Raw genomic sequence first — 11,706 nt, forward strand, 5'->3', positions numbered from 1 at the left:
GCCTTAATGTTTTTTGACGCCTCCTCTCCGCCCCGAATGACAGTCATCTTTAAACACGCCGTGCGCCACCGCTGGACTTCAAAAAATTAAGCACCTTACGAGATGTTTTCTTCTTCTTCTTCTTCTTCTTCTTTTTCTTTTTGGTCACATTTAACTCTAAAGTTTTTCATAAATAGTTTCGTAACTAAGCAAAAAGCGCAGTATAATTGAATTGTTAGTAAAGAAAACAATTCAGTATCCTATGTAAAGTAGCCAAATGAGTAAACACAGAATAGAATAATAGGACGTATATTCAAAGTTATATTATCTTTAATAATGTTCTCAAAATAACAGCTCAAAATAAAAATGATTTTTCCATAGAACTTTTTTTTTTCTCTCTAAAAAACGTTTTAGTTCGTCTAACGTTTTTAAACGTTACTTTTTCAGAAAGTTAATTCAAAAGTAACATTCTCGTGATGTTTGCAAAATGATAATATGGAAAGTTACCTTAATCTTTTCCCTAATGTTAGCGCAAACGAGAAAAAAAGTGCTTTTGAATGTTAAGAGATCATTAAAGGGATAGTCCACCCAAAAATTTTAATTCTGTCATCATTTACTGACCTCAAATACTTCCAAACCTGTATGAATTTCTTTGTTCTGCTGAACACAAATGAAGATATTTTGAAGAAAGTTTGTAACCTGGCTATTTTGGGGCACCACTGACTTCCATAGTAGGAAAAAAAAAATACTATGGAAGTCAATGGTGCCCCAGAACTGCTCTGTTTCCCACATTATTCAGAATATTTTCCTTTGTGTTCAGCAGAACAAAGAAATTCATACAGGTTTGGAAGTATTTGAGGTCAGTAAATCATGACAGAATTTTTATTTTTGGGTGAACTATCCCTTTAAGCAATAAAGTTTTATAACTTAATGGGAACGTTAGCAAAACGTTCTTAGAACGTATTTTGAGCTGATGATGCCCCTTAAGAACTCTTACCAACCTTTTTTTGGTTATTTGCTGGTGATAGATACATAATCTACAATAAAATAATATACAAAGACAGGCCTTAGGTTCAGACAATAAACAGTGAGATGAAGCACAAAGGTCAAAGTTGGTCAAACGGTCAAAAGAATGAACACGTTTTGAATAGCTTGAAAGTGCCGATATCAATTGTCACATTACTTTTGCATCATGTGCAACCTGGAAATGCACTCATAACTGAATCTGTCTTGCATAGAAAAACATTTAAAAAGACATGCAGTGGAACACGGTTCTGTGTGAACTGGCCCATATAGAAAAGATAGAACGTGCGTGAGGAACAAACCATTGCTGTGGTAACTTTATCTTATGTCTATAACAGGGGTATAACAGAGTTTAGTTCCAACCCTGAAAAAACCCTCATCTGCCTGTAGCCCTAATGATCCTGAAGACTCGTTCAGGTGTGTTTGATTAGGGTTGGAGCTAAACTCTGTAGGAAATCAGCACTCCAGGACCGACGTTGCCTAACCCTGGTCTAACTAAATCTTGTAATCTATATCTTTACTTAAACATTGTGCAGTGGGAAAAAAATAAATAAAAATGTGTTGCATTGAGAGTTGTAAGGTATTTAGCGGCCATATATGTGACCCTGGACCACAAATCCAGTCTTAGGTCGCTGGGGTATATTTGTAGTAATAGCCAAAAATACATAGTATGGGTCAAAATTATCCATTTTTCTTTTATGCCGAAGATCATGTTCCATGAAGAAATTTAGTGAATTTCCTACCTTAAATATATCAAAACTTATGTTTTTATCAGTAATATGCATTGCTAAGAACTTAATTTGGACAATTTTATAGGCGATTTTATCAGTATTTTGATTTTTTTGCACCCTCAGATTACAGATTTTCAAATAGTTGTATCTCAGCCAAATGTTGTCCGGTCCTAACAAACCATACATCAACGGAAAGCTTATTTATTCAGCTTTCAGATGATGAAGAAATCTCAATTTCGAAAAACTGACACTTATGACTGGTTTTGTGGTCCAAGGTCACATATGATCTCAACATGTTGGGCCCCCATGTGACGATTTGCTCCATGTAAAATAAAACAGCTCTATGTCATATGAATCATCACCTTATTTAGGTGTGTATGATATTAAACATATGTTCAAAAATACTGCTCACTTCCCCCTACAATTAGAAGGCTCAGATTTCCCAAATCCCCTTCTTAATTCACACCCTGTGTAATTTGTCAAGAGAAAATAAACATATTACAGCTATTTGATCCATCTCCCATCACTACTACAATTTTTTTTAAAGTCTGTTTTTATTCCCCTTTGAGTTGCCTGTTTCTTCTCCCTTCTTCTACATAGATTCAATTAGTTGTTTTCTAAGAAGCAGTAAAAGCATTGTGTTCCACGTGTAATCTAATTCCACACTCGCTTTAGCCAAAGGCGACGATTTCTATTAGATATGGGCAATCAGTTCATCCCATTAAAGTCAATGAATGTCCCCTTAAAGCTCTCCAGCGTTTCTTTTATGAAACCTTTACAGGCCTGTTTTTGTGCAGTTTTGTACATATTCAGGTTCAGATTTGATAACAAAATAAGGAACAGGGTTTTAGAAGCTGATTTATTTGTTCCTTAACACACATTCTTCCTCCAGTGGAACTGGAATTTCTCATTTCTATTTCAGAATGTTGCCATACATGTGGGAGAGGATGATGCTAAAGAAGGTCACCTTTAGAGCAAAGCAACCTTTCCTTGAAACATGAAGGATATTTGCATATTTTGCATCAATATTGCAATTAGTCTCCATCTGACAGGATTAAGCACTGGTATTTTCTGCTAAATGAGCCACCACTATATCTGAGGGCATCTTATAATCATGTTATAAACACAATCATTGACCTCTGTCCTGAAGAGTCAGTTTCACATTAGAGTGTGAAACCTACCTCATATTGAGAATCACAAGCTCTTTTATTTATAATTTAGACCCACTATTTACATAAAATTGATTTTGCATAGTTAAGCGATACACCAGTTCAGGATAAAATTAATTTGATTTAAATGAAACCCAAAGCAGTAGATGACCGACGGTGCCAGGGCTCACAGTAAAATGTCACTTATTGCTCTAAATAAGGACTTTGATGTAAATACATTAGTATTCTTAAATTCCCCTAATTATGATGTTTCCAGTTCTGAGACAGATCAATATCACAAATATGGGGTCATGTGTGTCATTCAGGACAAGACTGATGAGCTAGGATCAGTTTTGCCCTCTTCGTTTTCTAATGATTGCATTTAGTTTGGATATAATCTTGGATCAATAAATTTACTCCGCAGTATTTTACAAAGCAAATATTGACCATTAAATGCATGTAGACATACATTTTGTGTATATCCAAAAGTTTGTCATTACTATTTGTCATTTTGATTTTCTTCTAAAACCTATGAAACAGAAATTTTGAGAAAAATATTAGGACACCAAAATGTTAACATAATGAATCTTGTGATTCATATTATATTATATATACTACAGTACAAATTTAGTATGACTTAAAATAAGTCAACATTTGAATTGGTGCTTTTCTAATCCTTATTAATCATGGTCAGATTAAAATTAAACTTGGTCACAATTTACCAGGATAAATCTATCCTTGTAAATCTATCCACTCTTCTGTGTATATCAGCATGAGATCAATGTTAATCCCAATGTTGACATACATTTCTAGTTCAGACTACAGTTGTGTTGTAAAAGATCTATAATTAAATTAGTTGCCAGACTTGTTGACAGTTGTTTTGAGACCTTCTTTTCAGAGTATTAATTAATTTATGAGTATTTTTTTTTTTTTTTCAGTCAGAGTGTAGACACATGTATGGTAGTTTTGGGCAGAATGAACAGTACACTCACTACTTTAAGTCAATTATTGCCTACAAAACCCAACAACAGCCTTCAGTTTAACTAAACATCAATATTAATTGATCTGTGCAACACAACTGTCATGACACATACACAAGTGAAGAACTTTATGTCCAATTCCCTCATCATCAAAAATGAATTTGAACTGTATCGTCAATAATGCTATCCCTGTCACATTGTGTCTCATAGTAACACAATTTAAAAGCTGTAGCTTTACACAGTACATACAGTATCTCACAGAAGTGAGTACACTTTTTGTAAATATTTTATTATATAGTCAGGTCCATAAATATTGGGACATCGACACAATTCTAACATTTTTGGCTCTATACAACACCACAATGGATTTCAAATGAAACGAACAAGATGTGCTTTAACTGCAGACTGTCAGCTTTAATTTGAGGGTATTTACAAGTCAGGTGAACGGGTGTAGGAATTACAACAGTTTGCATATGTGCCTCCCACTTGTTAAGGGACCAAAAGTAATGGGACAGAATAATAATCATAAATCAAACTTTCACTTTTTAATACTTGGTTGCAAATCCTTTGCAGTCAATTACAGCCTGAAGTCTGGAACGCATAGACATCACCAGACGCTGGGTTTTATCCCTGGTGATGCTCTGCCAGTCCTCTACTGCAACCGTCTTCAGTTCCTGCTTGTTCTTGGGGCATTTTCCCTTCAGTTTTGTCTTCAGCAAGTGAAATGCATGCTCAATCGGATTCAGGTCAGGTGATTGACTTGGTCATTGCATAACAGTCCACTTCTTTCCCTTCAAAAACTCTTTGGTTGCTTTTGCAGTATGCTTTGGGTCATTGTCCATCTGCACTGTGAAGCGCCGTCCAGTGAGTTCTGAAGCATTTGGCTCAATATGAGCAGATAATATTGCCCGAAACACTTCAGAATTCATCCTGCTGCTTTTGTCAGCAGTCACATCATCAATAAATACAAGATAACCAGTTCCACTGGCAGCCATACATGCCCACGCCATGACACTACCACCACCATGCTTCACTGATGAGGTGGTATGCTTAGGATCATGAGCAGTTTCTTTTCTTCTCCATACTCTTCTCTTCCCATCACTCTGGTACAAGTTGATCTTGGTCTCATCTGTACATAGGATGTTGTTCCAGAACTGTGAAGGCTTTTTTAGATGTCGTTTGGCAAACTCTAATCTGGCCTTCCTGTTTTTGAGGCTCACCAATGGTTTACATCTTGTGGTGAACCCTCTGTATTCACTCTGGTGAAGTCTTCTCTTGATTGTTGACTTTGACACACATACACCTACCTCCTGGAGAGTGTTCTTGATCTGGCCAACTGTTGTGAAGGGTGTTTTCTTCACCAGGGAAAGAATTCTTCGGTCATTCACCACAGTTGTTTTCCGTGGTCTTCCAGGTCTTTCGGTGTTACTGAGCTCACCGGTGCGTTCCTTCTTTTTAAGAATGTTCCAAACAGTTGTTTTGGCCACGCCTAGTGTTTTTGCTATCTCTCTTATGGGTTTGTTTTGTTTTTTCAGCCTAACGATGGCTTGCTTCACTGATAGTGACAGCTCTTTGGATCTCATCTTGACAGTTGAGAGCAACAGATTCCAAATGCAAATAGCACACTTGAAATGAACTCTGGACCTTTTATCTGCTCATTGTAATTGGGATAATGAGGGAATAACACACACCTGGCCATGGAACAGCTGAGAAGCCAATTGTCCCATTACTTTTGGTCCCTTAACAAGTGGGAGGCACATATGCAAACTGTTGTAATTCCTACACCGTTCACCTGATTTGGATGTAAATACCCTCAAATTAAAGCTGACAGTCTGCAGTTAAAGCACATCTTGTTCGTTTCATTTGAAATCCATTGTGGTGGTGTATAGAGCCAAAAATGTTAGAATTGTGTCGATGTCCCAATATTTATGGACCTGACTGTATCTTTTCATGTGACAACGCTGAAGAAATGACACTTTGCTACAATGTAAAGTAGTGAGTGTACATCTTGTATAACAGTGTAAATTTGCTGTCCCCTCAAAATAACTCAACACACAGCCATTAATGTCTAAACCGCAGGCCACAAAAGTGAGTACATCCCTAAGTGAAAATGTCCAAATTGGGCCCAATTAGCCATTTTCTCTCCCTGGTGTCATGTAACTCGTAGGTAGGGCTGGGCATCGTTCAAAAATGTTCGATACCGGTACCGATACCGATACCTTGAGTTCGATACCGGTTCCTGAACGATACTTTTTTCGATACCAGTTTTATGAAATCAGTTTTAATAAGATTACATTATCTCAAAAAAAATATTTTTTAATGTTGATATTTATACAGACTCAAAGCCTCATCTCCTGAGCCACTGCACAAAGAACAAAATATATCCAACACAATAAATAAATAATTTTAATAAAGTTCAAATTATTTTCAGTTTACACATCTGTTAGGCTACGTTTACATTAGTGCATGTTCATTTTAAAACACATCATCACTTCTAGGTTGTTAAAGACTTCAAGAAATTTAAAATCTTCATCCACTTTCATAAGTGGGTGTTTTATTTTCTTTCACCATATGTTTTATTGTTATTAAATTCTGGTGTAGTATAATTATTTGAATGCATAAAAACAACTTAGTTTATTTAAATTTATTCTTAAAATAGCCTTATGAAAGGTTTTATTTTTCCTCAGAAATTCTGTGTTCTGTATCTGGTTTTCAAATGAAGACATAAAACATTAATTTAATTTCTTTAAATTATTGAAAATCAAAGTTTATTTATTTTGTCAAACAAAGGGGGTTTACTATTAAAATAAAAAACTGGAATAACTGTTGTGTGATAATTTCTAAAAAAAATAATAATAATAAAGTTTTAATAATTTTAATAGTAGCCTAGTAGTAGCAGTATGTACTGTCCGCTGAACAATATTAATATATTTCTGCCGCAGTGTCTTCCAACTGAAACCGAACTTTTATTTTGACGGGTTTCCGGGAATACCTTTACAGTTCTGTGTGTATATGATATGACGCAAGTTTTACTCGAATCAAATGGTAAAATGCTCATTAATTGACTCTCACAGCAGTTCTGGAGATGTTGTTCATGTGTTTATGTCCTCATTTAGTGAGACGGCAGACGCTGAAATCACCGCGAGCGTTACGCGAGCTTCAGTCTGTGTATAATAAACAAACCGCGCGATATAGAGAGCAGACTGCTCCGTGCACTTTCGAAACGCTCTCGCGGATGTCAAACACCGATCTATCAGCGCTGCGCCGCTTCTAGTCAAACACACCTAGTGCTGCAGGATTATTGGCTCACTGATGGTGATGAGATTAACCCCTTAGGTATCGAAATTTGGTACCGAACGACAAGACGTTTTTCGATACTCGGTGGTATCGAGGCAATTCGGTCGGTGCCTAAAAAGTATCGAACTCGATACCCAGCCCTACTCGTAGGTGTTACAAGGTGTCAGGTGTGAATGGGGAGCAGCTGTGTTAAATTTGGTGTTATCGCTCTCACTCTCTCATACTGGTCACTGGAAGTTCAACATCACACCTCATGGCAAAGAACTCTCTGAGGATCTGAAAAAAAGAATTGTTGCTCTACATAAAGATGGCGTAGGCTATAAGAAGATTGCCAAGACCATGAAACTGAGCTGCAGCACGGTGGCCAAGACCATACAGCGGTTTAACAGGACAGGTTCCACTCAGAACAGGCCTCGCCATGGTCGACCAAAGAAGTTGAGTGCACGTGCTCAGCGTCATATAATAATAATAATAATAATAATAATATATTTATTTTGTCTAGCGCCTTTAAAAGTAGCTTTCTCAAAGCGCTTTACAGACAAGCATAACAACAAAGGAAAAACACAATGTAAATACAAAAAAAAGAATAAACACATAAAATTAAGATCATGTAAAAGCAATCCTAAAATAAAATGTTTTAAGAAGAGATTTAAAAGACACTAATGTATTTGCTTCCCTGATGTCGACCGGGAGAGAATTCCAGAGCTTAGGAGCATAGACAGAAAATGCTCGGTCACCCCACGTATGAAGCCGTGTCTTCGGAACGACCAAAAGACCACTCTGAGAGGAGCGCAGATAACGACGTGGTGTGTAAGGGATTAATAAATCAGTCAAATACTGAGGTGCCAGATTGTGCAGAGATTTATATGCCAGCATAAGGATTTTAAAATCAATACGGTACCTAACAGGTAGCCAGTGCAGGGACTCCAAGACCGGGGTTATATGGTCCCTGGCCCTGACCTCAGACAGTACTCTAGCAGCTGAATTTTGAAGATACTGCAATTTATCCAAAGACGATTTAGATACCCCGGCTAGAAGTAGTCGATTGCAGAAGTATTGCAGTAGTCGATGCGCGAGAAGACAAAAGAGTTTATCAACTTCTCAGCTACCGAAAAGGACAACATAGGACGAAGCTGGGCTATATTTCTGAGGTGATAAAATGATGTCTTAACTGTATTCTGGACAAAAGGCTCAAATGACAGTGTGGCGTCAAATATGACACCCAGATTTTTTAATTTGGTCTTAAACTCCAGTGCAACACCATCAACAGACAGAGTAGGAGACCCAACCTTTCGCAGTTGATGTGGAGATTCAAGGAGCATAACTTCTGTTTTTGAGCCGTTTAGAGACAGAAAATTATTGGACATCCAAGTCTTTATCTCAGCAATACAGTTAGAAAGATGCCCAACGTTCACTTGCTGACCCGGTCTAGTGTGTATATAAATCTGTGTATCATCAGCATAAAAGTGATAGTTAAGGTTAAGAGATTGTAGTAATTGACCAAGTGGATAGATGTACATACTAAAGAGTAGGGGACCCAAGACTGACCCTTGTGGAACACCCGTACAAACAGAGCCAACTTTAGACCTATAACCACCCATAGAAACAAATTGACTGCGGTCAGTGAAATAGGACTTGAACCAGTCAAAAACAGTCTCTGACAAGCCAAATACGTTCGAGGCGATTGAGTAACAGTGCATGGTCAATAGTGTCGAAGGCTGAACTGAGATCCAGATATCCAGAAGTTGTGTTTGGGAAATAGACATATGAGTGTTTGGGAAATAGACATATGAGTGCTGCCAGCATTGCTGCAGAGGTTGAAGTGGTGGGGGGGTCAGTGCTCAGACCATACACCGCACACTGCATCAAATTGGTCTGCATGCCTGTCGTCCCAGAAGGAAGCTCTTCTAAAGATGATGCACAAGAAAGCCTGCAAATAGTTTGCTGAAGACAAGCAGACTAAGGACATGGATTACTGGAACCATGTCCTGTGGTCTGATGAGACCAAGATAAACTTATTTGGTTCAGATGGTGTCAAGCATGTGTGGCGGCAACCAGGTGAGGAGTACAAAGACAAGTGTGTCTTGCCTACAGTCAAGCATGGTGGTGGGAGTGTCATGGTCTGGGGCTGCATGAGTGCTGCTGGCACTGGGGAGCTACAGTTCATTGAGGGAACATGTGCATGCCAACATGTACTGTGACATACTGAAGCCGCAGGGCAATATTCCAACATGATAACGACCCCAAACACACCTCCAAGACGACCACTGTCTTGCTAAAGAAGCTGAGGGTAAAGGTGATGGACTGGCCAAGCATGTCTCCAGACCTAAACCCTATTGAGCATCTGTGGGGCATCCTCAAACGGAAGGTGGAGGAGCGCAAGGTCTCTAACATCCACCAGCACCGTGATGTAGTCATGGAGGAGTGGAAGAGGACTCCAGTGGCAACCTGTGAAGCTCTGGTGAACTCCATGCCCAAGAGGGTTAAGGCAGTTCTGGAAAATAATGGTGGCCACACAAAATACATTTTCTCTTAGGGGTGTACTCACTTTTGTGGCCAGCGGTTTAGACATTAATGGCTGTGTGTTGAGTTATTTGGAGGGGACAGCAAATTTACACTGTTACGTTGTAGCAAAGTGTCATTTCTTCAGTGTTGTCACATGAAAAGATATAATAAAATATTTACAAAAATGTGAGGGGTGTACTCACTTCTGTGAGATACTGTAATTCTCAACATTATAATTAAAAAACATTTCAAATTAATGCAGCTTTTCTATGCAACTTACTTTACATGTTTACATATAACTTTCTTTATAAAGAATTGTGAAACAAATGTAACACGGTTTCCACAAAAATATTAAGCAGCACATCTGTTTTCAACTAAGATAGTGATAAATGTTTCTCGAGCACCAAATCAGCATATTAGAATGAATCTGAAGGATCATATGACACTGAAGACAGAAGTAACGACTGCTAAATATTCAGCTTTGCCATCACAGGAATAAATTACATTGTAAAATACTTAACATTATTATTTTTTTAAAATTGCAATATATCCGAGTATTACTGTTTTTACTCAATTTGTGATATAATAAACACCCTTGGTGAGCATTAGAAACTTCTTTCAAAATCTTCTTCTATAAAATCTTTTAAATGGTATATATTCAAAAAAGCATAAGGGAAATTTCTTAGCAAGAATAAGTTATTAATGCCTACTTCACAATCTCTAGGCCTTAATACCAGGGCATTGTGCACTATATTACATAATCTTTTTATGAACAACATACTGCATGTCATACAAAAACAAGAGCAGGTGTGGTGATGATATGCATGAAATTGAATGTTGTGTTTTGCTTGTCCTGTCTGACAGAACAGACTTGAGTAAATCAGCATGAATTCATCCAGCGGTTGGCGCAAGGTTAATGCAAGTTTTATATGCACTCTCACTAAGAGGAACTTTAAGATGCTTGTGGCCAAGGTCAGGACCTCCTGCTCTGTGGGCATGATGGCTTGTAATGAAAACAATTAAAATAAATAAAGAGAGAAAGAAATGAAAACGATAAAACACAGTGATTTAAATCCCCATTCTGACAAACAAATTAAAGCTAAGGTCTACGGAGAGAGGGGAAAGAGATAAGATGCATTATGCTATACGTCTCCTTCTAAGGGAAAAGTATTTGCTGTTTACATTGTCTACACGTGCAGTGGGAGTGAAGGGTCCGTGATTTGAAGCTATTTTGCAACCCGTCAATTAGCAGTGTAGCCTGTCGGCACTGACCTTTTCAGACGAGCCCCCGATCAGCCCCCTCATCTGTTTCAGCACAGACCGCCCAGCCAAAGCCCTAACAGCTAACTCTTGTTTGGTGTTGTGCAAATAAAACCCGATTACTTGAGCTGATTGTCCACAATTTGACTAGGCAGACTCACCTCAGGCTGAAATAAAAAAATAATGCTGCAATATTGTAAGCAAAAGAAGGGAGAAAGAGAGCGAAAGAAAGACAGACATGGCGAGAGTGAGAGACGGAGAGAAAGAAACAGTAACAACAATGTGACTTAATCGATTCCATGCAATCTCATCACTGTGATTCAAATAAAATGCCCCCCTCATGTTTGAAAAGGTTAAAACAAATTGACGGGGGAAATCACAGCTGGTTATCACAGCGTGTGGATCAGCAGGACTTTAATGAAGTGAGTGCAATCCCATCCTTCATCCTGCTGTATCAGACGAGAGAGAGAAAGAACATTAGCTTCTCATAAGACATCATCATATCGTCGTCCCTGACCTGCCCTCTGATGATAATATATTGACAAAAGCACTCTGTAAGTCACTTGCTGAGTACACTTACTGATTGACTTGGTTTTGATATACTGCAGCTCAGCGCAACAGAAGGCACATTATAGAAACCGCTTAAAGATGAACTTGTTCTCCTTTACCAACCTCTTTATAATATTAAAAAGGACATATTCCTACGTGGATGAAAAGGCGTTGCAGGCATTGTGTTTGACTTTATGCCGAATCAATGTAATTCTAAGGGCCTAAATGGTGGTC

This window comes from Barbus barbus (assembly GCF_936440315.1).
Source record: "Barbus barbus genome assembly, chromosome: 1".
Taxonomy (NCBI): domain Eukaryota; kingdom Metazoa; phylum Chordata; class Actinopteri; order Cypriniformes; family Cyprinidae; genus Barbus; species Barbus barbus.